Below are 14,933 nucleotides of genomic sequence, written 5' to 3' on the forward strand. Positions count from 1 at the left end.
AATAGAGCTTTTGGGCATATGCACTTGGTCACTTATTAAATTAACTGGAGATGGTTTATTCTCCTAAAGCTTTTTCTCTTAAACTGTGACTCATGGCTTGCATGTTGCTTAAGTGCCACAGGACAGTTTATTTTTACAATATTAAATTTGGGAATATTTACAAATAGTCCACTTGGCTAGGAATAGGAGGCTTGTGAAGATATGCAAAAACAAGAAATGTGAATTCACCCAGTTTGAGTGGGCCCTTAGTGAGCAATGCCTGCTTTTCAACCTGCCCAGCAGGGCACACTTAGAAGTTGCTGCACAAATCAAAGAAAAAACAGCAGAGGGAGACGCATTTCATTTCATTGTGAGCAGAAAAATTATGTGGTCTTTTACTTCTTCCCTTCTCAGTTATTTAGAATTAGAATTAGTTATTAGAATAAAAATACTGCTGGAATTAATCATGTTATAAATTAAGAACTGCCATAATTTCCAAGTCTTCCCAGTCTTATAGTCTTGTGGTTACAAGGTCCGGTTACACTTTCTCTTCTGCACCTCAGCTGTATTAATTCACGAGCTTCAATTCCTAAAACTCTTCTGAATAATTTTGATATCCTCAAACCCCTTCCTCTGGCCTCTGCCCTTATCTGCTGTGGTGGAGACTGGTTGTTCACAGGCACATCCAGAACTTGGATCCAAGGAGATAAAATTTCCTCCTAGTGGCTGCATCAGCTGTCTCCTACATATTGACCTGTTTCACATTTCTTGCACAGCAGCCTCTTCTCCACAGAAAGACAAATTCCTTGTATCCCTATCTTGGCATCAGGTTGAACATGTCTGCTCTTTCAGATCTGCAACAGCTGTATCCTGACGATATGTATAGAGCAATCAGAAACTGATCCTGGGGATTAAATCCAGTGGGTCTTGTGTTTAATAGGTGTCAACCTACACAGGGATGAGTTTCCAGCCCTCGAACCACCTGACTCTCCCACCAAATGCCATGGGAGTTAATAAACTTTATGGGATTTGGCCCAAGAATAAGAAGATCAATTTGTAAAATGAGTTGTCAGATGAGAATTCCCCATGCACATGGAGACTGGTCTGTAAAGCCTATTGTGTGCAGAGAAGTTGAGATGCTGATAGACAACTGGTCCTTATGCTACAAAACTGGCTGGGTACTGGTTTGGGGATTAAAATAATTTCTGTGGTGCTTCCCTTGCACTTCAGCAATATTTAATGAGAAAATTAAAAATGTAAGCTATACTAAAGGCAAATTCAAACAAAAAATTGCTGATAAATTTTTGAAGTTGTAGTTGATGTATTTCTTATACCTAGAAAAATTACTGACATTCCAGTGAAAATGGGGTTCATTTTGCTGTTTTGTCATTATTGGTACAATAACAGCATCAGCAGTGGGACAGCTTGCTACTTGTCTTAGTGCAGATGCTTCTTCATGGAGGGAGCAAAGATACAGAAAGCTGCATTTCCATAGACTTTTAAGTATATATTAATAGAAGAATTGCATGTTTTTTAAGGGAGGATAGCTGGCCAACAGTGGAAAGTTAAGTGTCTTAAAAGTACTGTTGAAACAAGAGATCTATGATGATGCCATTTTAATGAGTGCCAGTAATCCCTGCAAAAATAATCTGTTGACAGACACTCACAAAAATGTCTGTGTCATCTATAGAAAGAAGCCAATAATCACTTATAAAGTACTGTTTTTAAAACCACATTTCTAACACCGAGTTTTGCATCCAAAACAGCAGAAGATGCTAAGCCCCTCTGAGATTTTGTCTGATATTGAGAATTACTTAGAAGGAAGTTTGAATTTAACTTTTCAAATTAAGAAAACTTCACCAATGGAATGCCAGGAATTGGGAATGTTGAGTTCTGAGATTTTCCTGCAATGGTAGGAGATGATACTGAATATAAGTTTAAAATACATTGGGTTTTTTATAAAAAATTATGACGTCTGAGAGCATCTCATAAGGAAGCATTGCAGCAATATAGGGGTGATTCAGCAGAGTTTTGGACTTTCTCTTCACATAAGTCAAACTGACTTTAATGCAGCACAGCTGTAGTATTATAATGAGTAATTATACTCCAAATTTTAATGTTACATTGTTACATTTCACCTTACTTTGCTAAAGCCTGTGGCGCATCTCGTTAGTTGCATATGCCTCTCTTGCTCCAGTTTCCTGCCTGGAAAGGTGACTAAGTGTAAAAATAGATAACTATAAGTGTATCTAGATTTTCGTAGCCAAATCCAAACCACCCACTACATGCAAGCTGACTTGCAGCCTGTAGCAAGCCAGCTGGATCAATATGCAGTGAAAACCCATCAGGGGCAAAGGAAGAAGGGGAACAGAATGGGTGTAGGTCAAACTGCACAGTGTTCACACACATGGCTGTGTTCCTGTCCACAGAAACAATGTGAAAATGATGTGAACGAAAGTCATTAAAAATATGGATGTAGTCTATATGCCTAGAAACCTCACTCAAACCATATAGAGACTTGAAACATAAGAGAAAGAAGTTCAATTTTCTCAACTTACATGAAGATTTTCATACTCCATTTTCAAAAGTAAGATCCAATGACATTTCTCTTCCTAGTCTTCATAAATAGAGACAGATTCATATGCAAATCTCTTCTTGTAACTAATCCTGACTAGAGCCTCATGTCTGCCAAACTGCCAGAATTTTGTCCAACAGTTACAAGTCTTGGCAAAAAAGACATATGTACACACATACATATAGGTTTACAGAACATTCTGCCATCATGTTACTCTGTGGCCTGGAAAAAAGTGGTACTTGGAAGTTTATGAAATTTTACTAAGAAAGTCTTGACTTATGATGTAGACAGATTATACAACAGAAATCAGAACTCTTTCACAAAATTTTAGGGCATGATAAGTCAAGAGTTTATTTCGCATGCATTTGTGAGAGGTACAAAGTAAGAGATGGAGCAATTAATTTGCAAGAATACAGAAAATTACTAGTTTCTGTGGTTTTTAATGATCCTTAGGACAAATTAGGATTCCTGAGAAGGCCAGATGGAGCTGGGGTCTGGACTGGCAGCATAGATCCTCATTAACACTGTAGAAGTCTCTACTCTTTTTGGTCTTGATCTCTTGCAAAGCTTGCATTAGTTCTCTCTGCTGAACCACTCAGTCTGCTCTGAGGAGAACAAGGCTTTGGTAGGCTACTAGCTTTTTTAGTTTTGGGAAAAAGACAGTTACTACCTCCCTATATCCCATTTTCTGACATCTAAAATGGGGATAATAGGTCTTTGTTTGGTGAGGTTGCTGTAAGACAGCAGCACATGTACATGTTATTATTTGTGAGTTTGGGACCAGCATGATGGGAGTACTCAGCAAGACCTACAAACCAGGCAAAACCTCAAATCTTTAAACATTTGCTTATCCTCAGATAATAGACAATTTTTCTATTATCTACTAAACCCCAGACTTTCACTAGTTCATTTATTTTCTAGTCAGTCCTTAATTATATGATGATGCAAGTCTGATGCCACATCACTGGTCCTGAGGGTTTTGGTGATTCTTCCCGCTGAGACTGTGATGAGTAGCCTCAAAAACTTTTCTCCAGGGAAAGCTTTAAGCTTTCCCAAGCTCCACAGTTTATCACTGATCTGTGGGTCAAGATCTGCCTGGTCCAAAGGATTGTTTTCTCCTGTCAAGGATCAGCCTCTGTTCTGGTTTTGTCAAGGGATGTGTTATCAGCTGGATGACACCACTTGTGTGTCAGCCTATTCCAGCTTGTGCAGAGCAGAGCACCTGCTGGCAGGTGGTGTGCCAGTTCTCTGATTCCTTTCATAGCTGTGGAGTGTGTACTGTTAACTTAATTTTCACAATTTTTATGCACTTATGCCAAACAAAAGATACGGTTTGCTTCCTACTCTAAGTCATAATTGCAAGTCATAGTAAGTCTGGGTATGAGCAATCCAGAAAAAAAGTCCAAATGGACCTTCATGCTACATTTAGATCATCTGATGAAAACACCATAGAAACGTAAAATGTTAGTGTGGCAGCATAAGACTATGACATTATGATTAGGGATATAGGACACTTATTTTCAAAATCCATTAGAAAATGAAAATTCAGTAGTGCTTGAAACTGATTGGCATGCAGAGCTATGACACTGCTGCCTTTTTGAGCATACATACTTTTTGAATACTAGCAGAAATACTTCATACTTTGTATGAGGAGAAAGAGCTGCACTGATACTGCAGAGGTACCAAATCTCTGCAGGTTTGATCTCTGATGTGTTCTGTCTGTGTCCCTGGCAAATTGTGAGGGTGTGCACTATCCCATCACATGTTCTGTTTTCCTGCAGAAGGAATCAGAAGCACATCAGCATGGAGGAAGATAAAATTGTCCCTAATAGTTCCTCTGGATTGTCAGTGGACCAGGACTGTGGAATCCCTCTTGCCCTAATGCTGGGCTGTGCCCCCTACCCCATGCACCCAAGTCAAGGACTAAGACGTGCCCTAAGGCACAGCTGCTTTACCTTGCAGACACAGCCAGCACAAGCTGCATCACGGTGATGACCTAATGTCCTGGGGTGATGTTATTGTATCCCCCCTCACCTCTCTGCTTCTAGGCAGCTTAAAAGTGTCCCTTGTTCCTTTCTTCAGTCCAAGGACACCAGCATACCAATGCCACAGCTGCTCCTTGCCCAGAGGCCCAGGTCAGTGGGCTGCCAAGTGTGTGATTTCAGGGCACACAGCTCCTTGAGGCTGACATAAATGAAACAATTTACTCCAGCTGAGGAACCCATTTGTTTGCTAGCTTGTTCCATAACCTCTTCTGTAGTTTGGCTAATTAGTTACTTTATGTCTCAAATGATTTCTTTTTTTTCCCACTAAATCTCTGCTGAAACAATTGCTGTAACTAAGGACATTCTGAAGACTTGGATATAAACACCCAGAGCAAGTAGATGTCTGTTTTACTTGTGTTGTATCACATTGCACTACATCTGTTGACATTTAGTCATTCCAAATACACTTTTTTATGCAAGCAGAAGATGTAAAACACGTAGTCAAGTAAGAGAACATGTTGTATATTTTGTTGTATTACAGTGAAACTCTATACCTAGAATAAATAAATGTAAGTGATACTTGTTTTTTTTTTTCCTGTTGGGCCACAGAATGAAAAGCTGTAGTATTCCTTCATGCCATTTCTATTTTAATTATGTAACATTCCTAGGGAAATGGGCAGCTAATTTTGGCAGATAAAGATAGATAATGTAGATAAAAATAGGTAGGTATTGTAGAAAAAATATTATTTTTTAATGGTTGTTTTATAGCATTCATAAGCTTGGGTAAAGAACCAAACATTACAACTGGGAAAACTGATATTCATGACTGACAGAACCATTTATCTGAGTGTTCAGGTCCTCTGGTACTTAAAAATTTCCATCACTAATCTGATTCATTCAAAAGGCTTCAGTCCACAGAAGCTAGAAATTGTATGCTTAGAAAAAACACACTAAAGCATTTTACAAAAAGGGTTGAGAAGAACTAATGTGGCAGGATAATAGGGAGGACTGGAAGAAAAGAGTAGTGGGAAAAGTTATGAGATCAAAGCTTAACTTTGTTTTAGTCACTTGTTTTGCTGGTTTCAGTTGGCAAATTGCTAGTGTAGTTTCCTGGGAAATATTCTCTTACATAAAGCTTTGTTTCTAGTGACAATTTAGCATGTGAGCTAAATGGAATTAGCAGATGGAATTATTGACTACAATCTTCTCTATGTGAGGAAAACATCTGGGCCATGATACCTAGGAAGACAGGAATAAATAAATAACACTGGAGACATGGGTGCTTGTAAATAAGGGCTTGTTGTTTTTTTTTTTTTTTTTTGGTTTTTTTTTTGTGTGGTTTTTTTTGGGTTTTTTTTTTTTTTTTTTTTTTTTTTGTTTATTTGTTGTTTTGTTTTTTTTTTTTAAGAGATGTTTGGAAAGGATCCAAGAAACATTTTGGACTATCTTGAAGATTAAAGGATTAAAAGAATTTTATTAGAACGACACTAGTCTTGGAACATTTACACATAATCTTCAACTATTTTTTAAATGTTTCCTAGGCTGGTAAAGTAAATGAAGAATTTCACCAGCACATTTATAACTGGGAGAGAAGTGCTAGTGAAGAATAAGAAATAGTGAGCGTGTTGGGTGGGCTATGTTTAAACCAGCTACAGGCAGGAGTCATTGTTGGTAAAGGGAATTTACTGTAAAGGCATTTTCTTTGTGGCAAAGGTGTGTCGTCATAAACAAGGAAAAATGACCAATCTATGCTGTATGTCCTGGTGTGAGGGCACGTCCATTGCTCTTCAGATACTTGCAGAAGTCTTGCTATAAACACATGAAAACCACATTCCTGACCTCTCAAGATGACTGCTCCACTAACTATAATGCACCTCTGATGATGTCTACCTGCACGAGAGCTCTGCTGGGAGCTGGTCAGGGATTGGCAGAGATGGCATAGCAGAGTTTGCTTGGATGGACTGGAGATGAGGAGGGGAGGTATACAGGAGTAAGTCTTTACTAAGTAGAAAGATGACATCTGCATCACAAATACATGACCCAGCTGTGATCAATCAGCTTTACCTTTGACCTACCAGCTCCTTTTCAACAAGTATAATTCTCACCAGATTTCATGGTGTCAGCCAAAATACTATCGAGCCACACTTTTCTGAATGCTTCCTATTTGAAAGAGATTATATTGAAGTAAAAATAAAAACATTGCAAAGACCACATTTTAATGGGTTTCATTGTGTGTGCAAGCCAGTCAAAGGCAGGTTTGTTTGACTTTCCAGGAGATTAGTCTGAGATATGCTATGATACTGTTAGTTATTTGTTGCATTTTACTGCAATGACATCCTTCATCAAACTATTTATATAATATATCTAATAGAGTTAATTGTTCTCTTTGAGTAAGAAAGATAAGGATGTAATATCAGTCTAAGACCAGTGGAACTGAGGGAGAGGAAAAATTAAAATTACAGTTTTCAGAGTTCCAAGCCAAAGTCCTTTCTGATCTTCAGCTCTAAGATTTTCTTCTGGCGGGACTCCAGAGTACTCTGTCACCAGATCTACTCTAGTTACTGTAGAGGTAGCCCTGAAGTCTGCTAGGTTTGGGTATGTGCTCTGAAGAATGTGCCAGGTTTTGAGGAAAGTGATTTGGATTAGGTTATACCCTTCTTGGAAAGCCTTTTAGTGCTGATGGAAGTGCTCCACAGTGCACAAGCGGTCCCACAACTCCTTATTTTAGCAACGAAATCTTGTTTGACATTACCTTTCCTGCCTCTTTTGTGGCCTGTGACCACAGCAGTGAGGCATAAGGGACTAAGACTTCCAGTTTTCCAGACACTCCTTTGTATCTGCTGCATTCTGATATTGTTGCTGCTAACACCCTGGAGAGCAAAGGGCTCCAAGTGATCGATGGTCTGGAGTGCAGGATCATCAGTCTCTCCTTATGCAGATATTCTTGCCCTGCATAAATCCACTCAGCTCTGCCTTTTTCCCCAGAAAGACTGATTTGCAGAGTCTAAGTCCTGGTTGCCAGCAGCCATCTTCTGAGTGGCTGTCAGCTGTAGAAGAGGAATCAATGTAGAATTTAGCAAAGGACAAATCCTTTGCATTGCCTTGATGTGCATGTGATCAACGGTTTTGGTGTTAAATCAGAGGGAAGAAAAACTGCAAACAAACTTGAAGAAAAAAGACAGCACATTGCAGGGTGTGTTGAGTAACATCAGCAACAGGGTTTATCTGGAAACTGAAGCAGTGTGGAAACATTGGATTTTCCTGTGTATTAATATGTATATACACACCAATACTACCCCCTGACAACACAGGAAGGGTTGTCATGTAAATCCTCTTTTCTTCTCATATCTTCCCCAGTATGCTTATCGACCTCATAATTAGCTCATAGAAGCAAGTTAGGATCAAAGACAATAAATTTGTGTAAGTAGAGGGATTTTATTTTTGTAGTCTGGCTTTAATATTGCTCATAATGTCGAGAAGCTTCACCAACAATGGCTGCAATGTTCACTGTGAGTGTTATTAAAAATTCACTGCCATTGTTATGCTAATTAAGTCTTAACAGAAAATATAGTATTTTTAGGATGTTGTTGGGATGAAAGTGTAAAAACCATAATAAGAGGAGAAGGGAGTAGCTTCTCTCAAAGTGATCTTGATGCTGGGAATGCCAAAAATGTCAGTGTGGGGAAACTCTATTTCTTATGCCTACTGTTGCTCATCCTCTGGCTGTTTTGAGAAGTAGAACTCCTGTGGAGAGATAACACACTCTCACAGACAGGCTCGAGGATGAGGTGAGCTGGTGTCCCCATGTCTGTGCAGCCTGGCTTTGTTAGGGAGGTAATGGAATAAATTTATTCATTAAATTTCAGCTGTGCTTTAATGGTTGCTCTTGGGTACTGGTATGTGTTGATTCACACAGATGTGGGTAATTCAAAATTCATGAGCAGCCAGAAAAAAAATGGACATTTTAAAATCATCATGTTTCAGGAAAATTTCAGGTAGCCCTCCATCTTTATTTCACTGAGCTGTTTATTTATTTGATTTCTGTCTTATTTCTTAGCAACTGAATTTATTTTTAATTACATTGATCCAAGATTATTACTATTAGATTATTAATAAACTTAATCATTTTCAAGCAAGTTTTGAAGAATACTTATCACCTGACTGTCTCAATAATAACTGTTCCTCCAGCAAATGCTGAGCAAGATTCCTTCCTTTACTGTAATAAATACTACTTGATATTTTCAAATGAAATTTAGGAATGCTACCTGGTTTGCACATCATCTAGTAACTAGGTTTTCCCCCAGACTTGCTCCCCAAAAAACTCTTGCTTTATTTTAAGCATGATTTAAATTTAACATCTCCTTCTCAGGTGATCTGAGAAGGCTTAATCTTCCTTGCCACTGGGGTTGGGGTGGGGGGTGGTGGAAAGGCAAAAAAGTCAGAGGCCAAAGGCCTCTGGAAGAGAAGAGATCAATTTCCTCACCTGAAACTTAAGGTCCTTTCATTTTCCCCCTTTACCCAGCCTGAATTTTCAGTAAACTCAAGGTCTTGGCTAATTAGAGGGAGAGAGTATCTGATTCTTGTAGTATTTCTACTTCCTTACCTGCTAAGAAATTAATCTTATTTCTTAATCTCCTGTGATTTGGGGTAGTAGGTATGGAAAATTTCTGTGGATAGTGTTTTATGCTTACAAATAAATTTTCTTTTGTTTTTATTCCACATTTACTGTTCATGGATTGACTTTACTTCCATGTTTAAAAATATCTTTTCGCTTGTCAAATTCAATGACTTTGCTGTTACCAAAATAATTAATCTGGTCATTCTGTAAACTTTAATTTTAAACTAAAATTTTAAAAAAGGTCATTTTATTTTATGAATATTGAGATAAATTAGAGAAGGCATTTGGAAAATTTTCCTACTTCAGAAAAATAAGATTAACTCACTGCTTGAACATATTCTGTTTTAGCTCATTGTATCTCCAAAATAGCTCAATATAGGACTTCCAGAGGAGTACATTGGCCTAATCTGTTAGCTTTGGCAACAATTAGTAGTGTTGAGTGGGCTCTCTTTTCACTGATAATGGTTAAGCAGTTGTGGTTAAAATTACTTTGTTGATAGAAAAGTTTCCACATACATAAAAGACTCTGAAAGGCTCATGAACAAAGCCATGGGTAGTTCAGTATTTAGAAATTCTAGAAATTCTGTAGAAATGTCAAATAGTTTATTTCCATGTGTTGTTTTTGATTATTAGTTTTCAGTCTAGACTGTGAACCTTTATCTTCTGTTTTTGAATTTGTGTGAAGTTACACTTTAAAACACTAAAAATAAGAAGGCAAAGTTCTAGTGGTAAAAACTGTTTTGCTTCTTCCTGACCCTCCAGCAAAAGTGAATCACTTGTCCTTTTCAATATTTAAAATATTTAAAATTCAAAGTGTTCCCTTGGCCTTTCCTTCTTTATGGCCTCGTTATGTTACTGATTTTCAGGCTTTGGAAATTAAAGAAACTCTTTCCCTTCTGACATGTAACACTCTTCAAACTTTAGAGTCTCCAACCATTTGTGCTTTAACTGTAGTGAAAATTTAACTGAAATAAGTTGTTGTGGCATGGACTAGTCCCCTTGCCTGATGGAGGTGAGTATCTCTATGGATGGCTGTGCAAAGAAGAAGGGCAGAAAAATGCATTGTTACCCTTGCTGTCTGAGAGAGGAGTTTGAAGGCAGACGATGTATTTTAACATTGCCATATCTGATGGCTCTTATTTGATGTGACAGGATTACTAGTAGATACTAGTAAAGATCTAAATAAAAATAAGTATTCCCATACAAGGATGCTGATAATTTTTTATTAATATAGTGAATGCCAAGTGGCATTCATTGTCACAAGTGAGTGAGAAAGAAAATACATGTGTGTGTGGTAATCACAAATCCTCTGAACAGAGAGAAGAGAGAGCTCTCCCAGGATTTTCCTGGGAAGCTGTGAGAAAGCTCAGAGAAAAGAATAAGAAACAATTCTTATCTTCACTTGCTGCACCTGTTGTTGTGCACATGTGGAATGCCTTATGGAGATTTGTGTACCAAAGGGTGATTTCTTAATTGGCCACTGGTGATGATGTTTGGATTTTCAACGACCAATCTGGTCTGTTTGTATTGGACTGTCTGCAAGAGTGATGAGTGTTTCTTGTAGTATAGTATAGGACAGCATAGTACAATAAAGCAATTGTTCAGCCTTCTGGAATCATGGAGTCAATGCTAATTATTACCTGGTGGGGACCCATGCTACAGTATGTGTGAAAATTGTCTGGTGAGTGAGCAGAGAGAGAAGAGAACTTGGAAGAGTCATTTGTCTGGAGAAAATTAGCAAGTCAGCTATGGGTGATACCATTAGCATTACTAGGGAAATAATTTTAGTACTTCTTCTTAGGACATGGGCCTGCTGGAGTGAGTCCAGAAAGCCACAAGATGATAAGAGGGAGGCAGCACCTCTTCTGTAAGGAAATGCTAATGGTTTGGGGCTGTTCAGCTCCAGAGGAGGCCTTGGGGTGACCTAATTGTAGCCTTCTAGAACCTGAAGGGGCCTACAAGAGTTCTGGAGAAGGACCTTTTACGAGAGCAGATAGTGACAGGAGACAGTACAAGGACAAACTGAAAGAGGGTAGGCTTAGATTAGATATTTGGAAAAAATTATCAATATGAGGATGGTGAGGCAGTGAAATGGGTTGCCCAGAGAAGCTATGAATGTCCCATTCCTGGAAGTGCTCAAGGTTCTGAGAAATCTGGTCTGTAGAAAGGTGCTCCTGCCCATGGCAGGGGGTTTAGAACCAGATAGTTTTTAAGCTCTCCTCCAGTCCAAAACATTCTATGGTTTAGTTTCCTAGAAGCAGCATAATAAGAGCCAAAATCATACAAGTAACATTTAGGATTAGTAAGCGTATACAATTTGAACTTTCAAGGAAATAAAGACACTAAGAATTTCCTTGCATTTAAATTGCATATTTTTTCTGACTGTTATGGTTGTGAACAATACCTAAGTGACCCATTAGTGACCCACAGCTGTCAATGCATCTGATTTTTAGAAGACTCATATTATTTCTGTTCTTTTATTCAACTGTGAGGAAGTAAGAGAGGTGATTGGGATATTGCAGTTGATCTCCCACTACCTTGTCCCATGGGCAGAGATTTTTGCTGTGCTTCCCTCAGTGTTTGCAAATGCATAGTTCTGAACTTGCAGTTGGTGTTGTAGTTTCCTTGGAAAAAATGACTGTGTGTTTTATGCATGTATATTGCCAATTTTCAAGAAGTACTTAAGTTGGGCTCTAGTTCGACTGCAACCATTAAACCTGTGATTAAAAAAAAAAAAATCAAGCAAGCTAGGACACAGCTGCCCTCTCTGCAAAATATCAGCAAGATCAAATGTTCAAACAGAGTAATCATAATGACAAGACTTTTTGGCTATGAAGCATAGAATCACTAAGGCTGGAAAAGACCCCTAAGATTGTTGAGTATATCTTATGAAATACAGGTAGCTTGGACTAATTTGTTGGCACCAGTCAACAGTGGATGTGAACCTGCATTAGAACCAAGTTCTGGGCTGCAGAAGTGTTTTATCTCTGAGACTGCTGGTACTGACCTGGCTGGAGGTGCAGGACTGGATGGATGCCTGATCTCTATAATATGGCTGTTGTTGTTTCCTGTGTTTTTCTGACTTCACTTGCAGCAGAATTAAGAGAATAATAAGCCCTTTTGAAAATCTGATTTTAAATAAAGCATGTGCATGCTTTAGTAAAATCAAAGTAACTTGCAAATGCCTTTCAACTCACAAGCCTTTAGAATATATGATACCTGGGGACAATGAACACAAACCTGCAACAGACTTGGCTGAAAACAGTTTTAAGTGCTCTTTGTTATTGCAAAGCATTTAAGGTTGTTAAAATTTTCTTGGTGAACTCTTTGCATAGATACCAATAGTTTGGAGTTTTATTTGGTAGTGGTGGTGTCTGTAACTACTTTGTTATTGATGGCAACAATCAAGCTGACCATCAAAGATTTTAATAGGTGCAATAATTTAAGCATTTGTGTAGTTTCTAACTGACTTCATGGCAGAATATGGTGGCTCTGTGTGTGTCAGCTTGTTGCAGTGCATGCTGCTGCTTACCAAAGAGGTTGCTGGAAGTGGAGCTTCCTCAGGAGCATGGGCACTGCATGGGCACATGCAGCTGAACAACGTCCTGTTTGTGTCAGGACTGCTTCACCCCTCAGACAGGAACTATAGAAAAATATCTTTCTCCTGTGATTTGCATTGTGGTTGCAATTACTGGGAATTTAAATAGATGTAGCTCAGCTGGTTATTCTCAAATGTTTGGACTTCTTACTAGAAACATGATGCATTCAAAAGGTCATGGCATTAACTCAGGACTTTGGATAAACTGAGTGTCTTCAGAGATGGCTCTACAGCTCCTGGATAGTGTCTTTTCATAAAGGCACAGCTTGAACATTAAACAGCTTTGTGTGTTTAACCTCAAAAAGAAAGTGCTCTTTCCCAAGTGGTTGCTGTAGACAGAAGTAATAGTACAACAGTAAACACTGCTGGCCATAATAATTTTTTTTCCATAAACACATATCTTCATTTTAAATTATAGCATATGTATTTGAATATTTTACTGCTGCTGGTGCTGTAGAGGAATTTGAAGCTATGTTATTTTAATATTTTTCTATAAAAGCATTGATGGTGGAACAGCATTAAAACAAGATTTTTGGGCAAGGATTTTTCGGGCAGTGGTGGGCAAGAACAGCTCTGAAAATTGTTCAATCAAATTGATGTCAAAGTTGCTACTCAAGAACAGAGGCTTGTCAGCAATACGTTTATGATGTGCTCCAAAGAGTCAAATAAAATGCTTTTTTGCCCACAAACCTGCAGAAGCTCTGGGTAGGATTTGGATACCAACTGCCCACTGAGCATTGTGGAGGTACCTGCAGATCGGCCCTGCAATCACTCCCAGGCCTCTATCATATAGGAGGAACTAATGAGATGGGGGAATTTCTTTCTACTTAGACAGCAGTTCATTTATTCGTATTTCTGGAAGGTAAGTTCATGCTGAGGAACCTTGTTTAATTTTTAAAATTTGAATAGTGCCATTGCTTCAGTGAAGGCCTGTTTCAAAATGAGAGCTGTTTAAAGGTCAGACATAGTTTATAGCATCATTATTCGCTTCATGTGCTCATTCTTTGGGAAGTGCATTCAGACACCTAATTGTTGCAAAAATATTTTTGCAAGGCAAAAGTTCTTTTTCTACGTGCTAGAAGTGTTAGTTTTGAATTCAAGTAAAATATGCTATTTTACTAAGGCTGCAGAGTGATGTGTCAAAAACCAGATAAGATTAGTATTTTTTGTGCACTTGGATTTGATAAAGCCCCTTTTCCTTTTGGAGGTACCTTTCTTGGCCTCCTGCCTCAATTCCTCAAACAAAAGTCTTTAGCTACACATAGCTTAACTAGCTTAAGTACACTTTCAAAATGGTAATTTAAGAGCCCTGTATAGCCAAAATAGCTCTGCTCCGGAACGACTCACAGCATGGTCTTTAAAACAGAACACCCAGCCACTAAACTGTTCTGTGTCACCTCAAAACATCTGCTGGAAAACAAGGCTATAATAGATACATTGTTCTCAGATCCTTTTTTCTTTTTTGTTAAGTCCTATTAAGTAGCCAGTATTTCATTTCAGTAAAATAGGGCCCTTTTCTCTTGAAGCAGGAAAAACTTTCCTTCTACAAGGATAATTCTGTATGCGTGCGTGCCAGTTCTTTCTTTTACATCTTTGCTTTTAGAGTTTCCATTTAAGAGCTGTTCTAACTCAAAGAGTGGCTGTTTACTCCTCTTGGATGTTTCTTTCCCACCGTTCATATGACTCTCTCCTTTGCTCCCACTCCCCTGTTGTCCCAATGCTGCTGCCTCACTGCCTAAAAAAGGGCAGTGTTCACACGGGTGGCTGTGGTGCATTTACCCTTTGCTCTTTGCACCATCACGCGAAACGTTTGCTGCTCTTTGGGTTCTGTTCTGCATCCACAGCTCTCAAAACAAGTAATTTTCATTCTTCCTACAAACATAACCTCTTTTGTGGTCCATGGGACAACACTGTCCTAAGGGGAGATGTCCAGATCAGCTGGGTATTTATGCTACAGCATTGGCTTCCATCCATGAGTCCTCTTCCCTCTTTCCTCAAAGGTAGTGTGTGAAACAAGATGAAGTATGCTTATCTACAAGGAAGATAGGCAGTTTCTTTTAGGTCTACAGGTCTAGAAATTTAGAAGATAAAAATAGAAACTATAGGTAGCTTTGGGATTCAGAGAGCTCATAACATGAGAGGACCCTTTGGAAGTAGTTGGCCGAGAAGGAATCTCCT

The sequence above is a fragment of the Vidua chalybeata genome, chromosome 6, assembly GCF_026979565.1.
Source record: "Vidua chalybeata isolate OUT-0048 chromosome 6, bVidCha1 merged haplotype, whole genome shotgun sequence".
NCBI lineage: Eukaryota > Metazoa > Chordata > Aves > Passeriformes > Viduidae > Vidua > Vidua chalybeata.